The sequence below is a fragment of the Schistocerca nitens genome, chromosome 8 (genome assembly GCF_023898315.1).
Source record: "Schistocerca nitens isolate TAMUIC-IGC-003100 chromosome 8, iqSchNite1.1, whole genome shotgun sequence".
Lineage (NCBI taxonomy): Eukaryota > Metazoa > Arthropoda > Insecta > Orthoptera > Acrididae > Schistocerca > Schistocerca nitens.
The window spans coordinates 315,879,289-315,887,335 of record NC_064621.1 but is presented as its reverse complement, the minus strand read 5'-3'; positions in this window follow the sequence as shown (position 1 = coordinate 315,887,335).

The window sequence follows — 8,047 nt, the reverse complement described above, 5'->3', positions numbered from 1 at the left end:
GCGGTGCATTCGGCATGTTGTTTGGCCCATTTGTATCGCACTGCATGATGTCGTAGTTGCAAAGATTGACCTCACCATTGACGTCGGGAGTGAAATTGCGCTTCATGCAGCCTATTGCGCTCAGTTTGAGTCGTAACACGACGTCCTGTGTCTTCACGAAAACCATTATTCGACATGGTATCGTCACTGTCAGGGTTTCTCCGAACCATAATCCTTAGGTAGCGGTCATCCACTGCAATTGTAGCCGTTGGACGGCCTGAGCGAGGCATTTCATCGACAGTTCCTGTCTCTCTGTATCTCCTCCATGACCGACCAACAACGCTTTGGTTCACTCCGAGACGCCTGGACACTTCCCTTCCTGGCTCCAAGTAACAGTACGGACGAAATCGAACCGCGGTATTGACCGTCTAGGCATGGTTGAACTACAGAAAACACGAGCCGTGTACCTCCTTCCTGGGGGAATGACTGGAACTATTTGTCTGTCGGACTCCGTCCATATAATAGGCGCTACTCATGCAAGCTTGTTTTTAATCTTTGGCCAGGTTTAGTGAAGTCTCTGAACAGTCAAAGGACTGTCTCTGTGATTCAATATCCACGGTCAACGTCTATCTTGAGGAGTTATGGTAACCGGGCTGATGCAATACTTCTTTGATGTATGTCTAACACAGTGCACACCATATTGAGCCACCACCGCCATTCACAGTGCCTTGTTGAAAATCTGGGTCCTTTAATTCGTGGGTTCTGCACTACACTCGAACCCAACCTCCAGCTTTTACCAACTGAAATCGGGTCTCACCTGATGAAGCTATGATTCTCCAACCGTCAATGATCCAATTAATATTGTTACGAGCTCAGGTGAGGCGCTGCAGGCGATGTTGTGCTGTTAGTAAATCACTCGCGTCGGCCGGCCCAGGATCCGTGCCGGAGCTCTTGGCGTTGCGCGTAGGTAAGCATTCTATTTCGCCGAGTTAGCTCTGCTTTGCCATCTTGCGGGTATCTATCAGTGTCAGCCTGAAGACAGAGGCGGCGCACAGGTGTATAGTCCTCTGCTTCTATTTCACCAAGGCTTCCTTGGAGGACGGAGTCTTATAACCTATACTACGTGGCTGAATTATTGACGGTAAGCTTCAGCCATAGCAGTCTTATAGAATTAAAAGTGTGATGTTTGCCCGTTCCAGCAACACTGGAGGAGGGTCTCTTGTAGCAGCCTTTTACTGTGAGCAAACTGTGTTAAGTTCTGCGTGACTAATTCTGTTTTAAGGCTTTTCTCCTTTAATAACTTTAGTAGTAAATGATTGTTTCCCTTCTTAATATCTAGTGGGTGAAACCGATTCTCACTACTTAGGTAATATTCACAAATTTCATGGTAATGCTTAAGTTATCTTCTAATGCACAATCGTTCTTCTGAAGATTTAAACCATATTGCTGCTGTTTTTCTTGTATCTTTTTAGTTAAATCCTTTTCAATTATTTACGTTCTTTTTTAAGGGTTTTATCTTTCAGCAATTTGCAAGAGAATTTTGTTTGAATTAATAATGCTGGCTCAAGCATTGGGGCTTCAAAGGAAAATTATTGTTCTGTGGTGTAATAAGAGGTCTCCTTTGTTTTAGAAAACCTGCTATTTTGAAAGTGTATTTTAGGCTACGTGCCTGGACGCTGCTGCTGTTGGCATTATCTTCGTAAGGGGGCTGGTTGCAGCCGTTTCCCTTTAATCAAGAGGGATCAAAATTTAATTTTGTCATATGCTTGAATATTGCTTGATCATTACTTGTAATCCAGCCTTTACAATAAAGTGACGATTTCTTAAATTTATGGCACCTCAATTATGATCCTACTAATCCTAGTTTTGATCGTAAATTGCTTAGCTCGTATGACTATGGGAAACGTACTAATGAAATACTGATTTCTAAACTCAGCGTCAGTTAGAAACTGTTTCGTTGAAAGGTCCTTATTCATCATCGTATATGTAGTGAATCGGATAAAGTCAACTGGGAAGTCTGAGTTTCAGAACACACATCTCGTATGGGCAGACAGACAGGAATCTTATTTATCATAGCTATACATGTACCTGAGGTATAAATTTCTCCTGCAACGCTGTCAGTATCTAGTTGATTGCCGAAAAATATGACAGTAAATCATAGGTCAGGTGACAGAGCAAAATAAAATGTAGTCGCCAGAAAGACTGGGAAGCTTGGTGGAGTAGCGTATTTCAGTGTAAAAATTTGTACTGATTGTTTGGAACAGTGTTAGAATGATCGACTTCTCTTGTGGTATTGCAGTTGAGTCGCTACCATGTAGGCGAGATGTAGTTTGTATATTCTTCGACGCTTTTAAGTAAACAACCGGCTACAATATTTTGTGATTGCGATAGACGTCAATGTAATGACATTTAGTAGTTTTGGTTATTTTTTAAATTATTGAGAGATTGATGATTCTGAACAATCTGTGTACAGTGACACTATGAATGGTCTTCCAGGATCCTCAGCGAAGACTACAGTATTATATTTACTCCCGATATTACGTACAAAATGCTGGTTACGATCTGTGATGCTGACATTATGGTTTTTCTACATACATACATCATAAAAAGTATTGCATCACCAGAGTTCCGATAAATGCTGAAGATAGACGTTGTCTGTCACAGTCTCTTTGACTGTGCAGAGATGTCACTAAACCCGTCCAAAGATGTAAACAACCATGCATGAGCAGCGACTATTAGAATGAGTGAGTCCGACAGCCAGTCATTCCACCAGGAAAGAGGTACACGGCAATTGTTATCTGTAGTTTAACCATGCCTAGACGATCAGTACCGCGGTTCGATCACGTCTGCATTGTTATTTTGTGCCAGGAAGGGTTCTCAGCAAGGGAAGTGTCTAGGCGTCTCTAAGTGAACCAAAGCGATGTTGTTCGGACACGGAGGAGATGCAGAGAGACAGGAACTGTCGATTGCATGCCTCGCTCAGGCCGCCCAACGGCTACTACTGCAGTGGGGGACTGCTACCTATGGGTTATGGATCAGAGGAACCCTGTCAACCACGCCACCATGTTGAGTAATGCTTTCCGTGGGGACACAGGACGTCGTGTTACGACTCAAACTGTGCGCAGTAGGCTCAATGATGCGCAATTTCACTCCCGACGTCCATAGCGAGGTCCATCTTTGCAACCACGACACCATGCGACGCAGTGCAGATGGGCCAAACAACATGCCGAATGAACCACTAAGAATTAACATCACGTTCTCTTCACCGATGACTGTCACATATGTCTTCAACCTGACATTCGTCGGAGACGTGTTTGGAGGGAAGCTGGTCAGGTTGAACGCCTTGGACGCAATTGTCAGCGTGTGCAGCAAGGTCGAGGTTTCCGGCTGTTTTGAGGTGACAATGTCTGAAGCAGGTGGTCATGGAATGCACCGTAACGGCTGTACGATGCGTGAATGCCATCCTCCGACAGACAGTGCAAGCATATCAGTAGCATATTGACGAGTAATTCATCTTCATGAACGACAATTTGCAACCCCATCTTGCACAGCTTGTGAATGACTGCCTTCAGAATAACGACATCGCTCGACTAGAGTGACAGCATGTTCTTCAGATATGAACCCCATGGAACATACCTGAGATAGATTGAAAGGGCTGTTTACGGACGACGTGACCCACCAACCACTCTGAGGGGTACACGCGGAATCGCTGTTGAGGAGTGGAACAATCCGGACCAACAGTGTCTCGATGAACTTGTGGATAGTATGCTACGACGAATACAGGTATGCATCAATGCAAGAGGACGTGCTACTGGGTATCAGAGGTACCGGTGTGTACAGCAGTCTGGGCCATCACCTCTGAAGGTCCCGCTGTGTTGTGGTACTACATGCAATGTGTGGTTTTTATGAGCGATAGAAAGTGCGGAATTATTGTTTAAGTTGATCTCTATTACAGTTTTCTGTACAATTTCCGGAACTCTCAGAACCGAGGTGTTGCAAAAGTTCTTTTGATGTGTGTATAATGAATATTTTGCTAGCAATAAGAAAGTTTTAAGAAGACAAGAGGAGCTTAATGTTTGTGCATTGGAGAAAGAGAATAAGAGTTTAGAAGTCAGCTACAGAGGTTGTTCCTTTTATTTACTTTTATCCTTCTTAAGAACGTGTGACTAAACTTGAAGACCAAGATATACAAATGAGGCGCAAGTGTTGAGTGGTGAACATGTAAACTATCCATAAGTTCATCGAGACACTGTTGGTCCGGATTGTCCCACTCCTCAGCAGCGATTCCGCGTGTATCCCTCAGAGTGGTTGGTGGGTCACGTGATACCAGTGTAAAAGCATCATTTTAACAGGCACGGGACACCAGCGCCCGTTTCCGGATTCGAACGAGTGTTTTCGGCCGGGTATGAGGAAGAGGATGGCGAGAGTGTGTCTACGGATGACTCCTTATGACATAATTCCAACATTTACTTATCAACAGCAATATATTGTTTGTGGGGACTCTGGGCGACGCTTGCGTCCACTCGTAATGTTCTTGGCGGTGACGGAGGTGATAGGCTGACATTCACATATGCGACTAAAGTTGCGCTGGCGTAACTCGAATCTGCTGCCAGGACAGCGGCGCTCCGGCCTCTAATGTACTTCTGAGGCCACGGGCCTCTGTTGTGATGACCGCTGCGTGGGTATGGCAGTGGGACAGGTCAGTGCCCCGTCTCAGCGGACATATCATGCGGCTGTTGTCTGGCGTCGGCGGGGCAGTGTCCCCGACTCCTTCCCCAGTCACGGCGTGCCTTGTGGCAGCGCCTCAGGACGACGGCGACGGTGCGTTGCCACAAAGCACCCCAAGCGATGACTTCCATGTCAGGCCACAGCCAGTTGACGGCGTCTGAGTGACTGTGGTGCCTCCTTGGAGACGACGTGCGTTATGACAGTGACTAATACGATGACTGTGATGTCAGTGACGACTCCGAACTGGTGCTGGTGCTGGGTCACACAGGCTCTGTGTCACTTCAACACCTCACGGCGCACATTGTTGACAAGCTGAAGGACTTTCCTTAAATATGGCTTTCTGTCGCTGATATCTACCGTTCGTCTTCCCCAGTAGGTCGGTGGAATATTCCGGTGTTGCTCGGCTGTAATTTACCTGGTTACCGCCATTCCTGTCGACACCCTGGCGTGCGGCGAGGTGCTTGTCACGTCTTCTGATGTGCGGTCAGCTAGCTGTCGGCGCAGCGTTCTGCTTCAAGGTGCTGATCTCGGAACTCTACCAACCTACGCCATGGTATCGTAGCGCTGAACTGCGCAACCGAACCTGATGGACATACGACTTCTGGCTCCCAGTATTCCTTCACATTTTAACTAACTTAATCATTCCTATCTCTCGACCTTGTACATATGAGCCAGATTTCAGTATAATTACTAACAACTTAATGCACATGAAGGCGAATAAAACAACGTAAATCAGGAATGTCTTGATAAAGATGAATAAGTAGTAGAAGATTCAACTGCATTCAAAGAGAGCCAGGAAAATGAGGAGGGGGAATTTTTAATTAGCATAAATGAAGTTGAATCTTCCTAAGATTTACGCAAACTGTCATAATAATTACTAGGCCATTGATCAGCAGTCCAAAATTTGGAAGATGGGCTGTAAACCTTCAAAATTTAGTGCTAAATATAAATTAGAGAGAAATAAGGGGAAGGTGAAAGGAATTCCAGAAAGGATTGATAAATTTTTAACTACTGTTGTTCAGTTCTCATTAAGTAATGTAAGTATTTCTGATTAGAAAGTACCAGACAAGGTCGAAGTTCCAAAACAGGTCAGAACATTGATGAAGCTTGTATGTTTCTCGATCTCGATGGGTGTGCCACAACTAACATTCCTTTAAGTGGTTGTGCTGAGAGGAGTGCTTTTGCAGTGACTTTGTTAAGTGATTTGAAGGACAATAATTTTCCAAAGGTTTTATATCATAATTTACTGAATGTACATTGTGCGTTGCCCATTTCCGAATTAATTATTTTTCAAGTGCCCTACATCATGATTTAACATTGCGAAATTCCAAGTGCTAAGAGTTCAACCCAGTTGGAGAAATGTAAGGTATAAATAGAGCACTTTGTTCACTGAGGTGAAAAAAGACGTCAGTTGTAAGAGATAGGTGTACTCTGATCCATTGGTAGTATGGTGTATGTAAAGTGTAAAGTTACTGTTGCTCTTGTTTTGTTATTTTCTACCTTGATAATGAAGTAATTTTTATAATTTTTGTATAATTTTTCCATACTTGTAATCTGTTTATGGAAAAATGTGTGTGTGTAATTATTTTCCATTTTAGGATAATCTTTGTGTTCGTAAATATCAGGGACAAAGTTATGCGTTTCTATTGGGTATAAAGAAATATTGCGTGACTTGCCTGTTGACTGTGGTTTCTCGTGAAATCTGCAGCATCTGCGTGGTGAAATTGGCAAATATTGTAATGGTGAGGAATGGTTTAGTGTCGTAGTTTTCACTAGTTTTTCATTAGGTTTTTGATATATATCAGACGTAGGATGAATTATAAGATTTATTTGGACTTCAGGATGATACAGTATGATAAATCTTGTATTCCATGTGATTTGCAAAAAGGACAAAGTAATCAGTCTGCTTTCATGAATATTTCATCTACTGCTGATAGTCTCGGTGTACGTGTGTTTTGCAGCTGTCATATTCGTGAGACAAAGTAACAAGTTTGCTTTCTTGAATCTTAACGGTTGATGGTAGATTACTCTTTATGTCTACTGAAGCTGTGTGGGATACGATAGTCATTTGGAATTTAGAAAGGCCGTGTGGAAGTACGTTAGCCACAGAAAATTGATTTTAATGGTGTAATAGATTAATTCTTCGATTTGTCAATTAACTGATTTGTGTGATTCATACGACACAGCAATTTCTCTGGTTTTCAAATAGATGCCGTATTGAAACTTCCTGGCAGATTAAAACTGTGTGCCGGGCCGAGGCTCGAACTCTGGAACTTTGCCTTTCGCGGGCAAGTGCTCTACCAACTGTGCTACCCAAGCACGACTCACGCCCCGTCCTCACAGCTTTACTTCTGCCAGTACTTGCTGTGAGGACGGGGCGTGATTCGTACTTGGGTAGCTCAGTTGGTAGAGCACTTGCCCGCGAAAGGCTAAAAAGGTCCCGAGTTCGAGTCTCGGCCAGGCACACAGTTTTAATCTGCCAGGAAGTTTCATATCAGGGCACACTCCGCTGCAGGGTGAAAATCTCATTCTGGAGATGCCGTATTGATTCGATGATACAACTCACCTCTTCATCTAAAAATTTCAGAAATAAAATAAGAATGAGTACTATAAACTTCATAGTGTGAGTAGGCCTCCAGTCGGGTGGATCTTCCGCCGGGTGCAAGTCTTTCGATTTGACGCCACTTCGGCGTGAAATGATGATGAATAGGACAAAACAACACCCAGTCCCTGAGCGGAGAAAATCTCCGACCCAGCCGGGAATTGAACCAGGGTCCTTAGGACTGACATTCTGTCGCACTGACCACTTTTTTTTATTCCACAAAAAAGTAACAAAAATGACTACAATGAAATGACATAGATGAGGCGACAGATAATGGCAGTAATAAATTGCAGCATTCAAAGAATGAGGAATCATATTCAGTCAGCTACCGGGGATGCACCACTTCATAGTGATCACTCGTATTCGTGTTTGAGCGTGTAAAATTATTGGCTACCGGGAAAATTACCATTCTGATCTGTTCAATATGATATGTTGTAATTCCAGCACAACATATGTTTCCTCCATTACCCTAAATACGATGCCTCACATTGTTCGACATCTGTCCAGTATCCTGCCATTAATGAAGCGTGGGCTTGTAAAATGGAGATGGTGGTGGTGTGTTGGGGCTTATGGGCGCTCAACATCGAGGTCATCGGCGCCCTGACACACATTAAAAGGAACGAATGTGGACAGACCTAAGAAAACTAAAGCACACACTCAAAGAAAGCAGGAAAAGAAGGAAAATGCTACATAAGAAAGTAAAACCTAAGGAAAGGGGAAACATAGCAACAAGAATGT